This window comes from Poeciliopsis prolifica, unplaced genomic scaffold (genome assembly GCF_027474105.1).
Source record: "Poeciliopsis prolifica strain line A6 unplaced genomic scaffold, Auburn_PproV2 SCAFFOLD102, whole genome shotgun sequence".
Taxonomy (NCBI): domain Eukaryota; kingdom Metazoa; phylum Chordata; class Actinopteri; order Cyprinodontiformes; family Poeciliidae; genus Poeciliopsis; species Poeciliopsis prolifica.
This window is the reverse complement of record NW_026562477.1, coordinates 492,501-495,000: the sequence shown is the minus strand read 5'-3', so window position 1 is coordinate 495,000 and position 2,500 is coordinate 492,501.

The window sequence follows — 2,500 nt, the reverse complement described above, 5'->3', positions numbered from 1 at the left end:
TACTACTTCTAGTTTGAAGGTCACTCAAGTCAGATTTTTAATTATTATCTTTAATCTTTATTACCAATAGCCAATTGTTCTGGAATCTGGTGGTGATATTTCCTCCATTTTCTTGCTTTAAGGAGGAAATGATGGTTGTTTTTTCAACTGTGAAAGGCGCTCTCGTCTCACGTCACGTCCGCCCACCTTGTGTGGTCGGCTTGTGGCAGCCGGAGCAGTCTCGGGCTGTCAGGAGCAATGTGCATTGATCTGACTGGCAGATGAGAGGTCGGGCAAACACAAACAGGAGAGGAGAAACCACAGACGAGTTTGAGCGAGCATGCCAAATCAGTCGAGGCGAGAGAAACGTTGAAGCAGCTGCTGGTGAAGATGCTGCGGACATGAAGGGAAGGATGCAGAACAGTAGAAATGACTTCAGATAGTGCAAAGGAAATTGTTCCATTCTACCATTGTCTCTACAGCGAACCACACAAATATCCCATATACCCAAATACTTGAGACCCTCTACAAAATGCTTAGACCTGCAGATTTGTGATAGTTCAGATACCAAATATACATAAATATGCATAATATGCACAGTGGAAAGCATTTTTAAATATGCACTTCGAAAAAACCCATGAATAATTTGTAGCTAAAAGTCCTCAGAAGAATCAGCTGAACTGTGACGAGGTGGAGGTCCACTGTGCCGTTTATCCACAGAGTCAGAGGCCGGTCTGCCCGCCGGCCCGGGTCAGAGTCCGGTCTGCCCGGGTCAGAGGCCGGTCTGCCCGGGTCAGAGGCTGGACCGCCCGGGTCAGAGGCCGGTCGGCCCGGGTCAGAGGCCGGTCTGCCCGGGTCAGAGGCCGGTCTGCCCGCCGGCCCAGGGGGTCAGGCCGCCGGCCCGGGTCAGGGGCCGGTCTGCCCGCCGGCCCAGGGGGTCAGGCCGCCGGCCCGGGTCAGAGGCCGGTCGGCCCGGGTCAGAGGCCGGTCGGCCCGGGTCAGAGGCCGGTCTGCCCGGGTCAGAGGCCGGTCGGCCCGGGTCAGAGGCCGGTCGGCCCGGGTCAGAGGCCGGTCGGCCCGGATCAGAGGCCGGACCGCCTGCCGGCCCAGGGTGTCAGAGGCCGGTCGGCCCGGGTCAGAAATAACAGAATATGCTTGATTACCTGAAACTTTGAGCAAGTTGCAGTTTACATAAAGGAAAATGGTCACCATGAAGATTTATGCATTATTTGTTGTTAAACATCAGTTACTATCAGAAAACGACAAAATGCTCCAATGAACCAGAAAGTACTAAAGTAGCCATGAACTTACCTTCTCTTATTGTTACTACTGCTGTATTTTGCAAATATGTTTATCCACTGGGAAAATGTTTATATTTTTCAATAAACAAAAATTAAAGACTCTTGTAAAATGTTAATATATTCATAAACCATCTTTGTTCCCTTGAAGCTTGCAGAAAAGGTGAAAGTACAAACAAACAAGAGGGCCCATTTTTGGAGACCAGTTGAGGTTTAATGAGTCACGGCCAGAACATTTACTGGAAACTGTAACATGACCAGCATGTTAAGTAATTAATCTGTTTACAGTGTCTGTTTAGTGTGACGAATAAAAACCAGAGGCTGCTCAGAAACAGAGATAATGTGTCTTCCACTGAAACAACCTTTAGGTCTTTAGAGTAAAAAAAAGGCATTTTTTTAAACACAATAATAACATCTACAATCTGCCTTTTCATTGTTCTTTTTTATTCCTCTCCAATGATTTCACAACCGAGAAAGAGTCTGAAAGAAAACGTGCTCAAAAGCTTTTTACAGTCACTAGTTGATATTTTCTGTAGCAGCTGGTTTTCCTGAGTTCATGATGCATTTCTATCGTCTGTTGGGATCAGAATTAAAATAATGTATCTGCTTCTCAGTGGCATGTTAGAGCTTTGCTGACATCACACTCTGTCATTTGACAAAATGAAATTTGTATCTCAGGGTTATCTCAGGGTTAGCTGGCTGACTGCACTGACGTATCCGGATTCAGCCGCGTCTTCTTCTGAATGAACATGACCTCTCTTGACCTCAGTGGAAACATTTCCGGTGCATCAGCAGCAAAGTAACAGGCAGGCTGAAGCATCCAGGCTCTCACCAGGTAAGAAAATAATTATATCTATGGAAGAGAAAGGTTAAGAAAAAATAATGTTACGTCTGAATAATATATTAGACAGCGTGAACCATTTGGCTATAGGTTTGGCTGAATACATATTTTTGGCTGGTTTTTAGTAAATGGTGAACCAGGATGAAATTGGGGGTTCATAATCAATCCACAAATTCAAGCCTCCACCTCCAGCTTCCACCGCTAGTGAATTGGTTCATCTTTGCATCCCTGGAGAAAAGATGGGAAACATTACAAATAAACCAAGAGGCTCTAAACTCACATAAAATGCTTCCAGGAGAAACAAGACAGAACTCCAACTAGTAGCTACTCCAAAGTAGCTGAAACATCATAATTACATAAAAAAAAACTTTTCCTCTGTTTT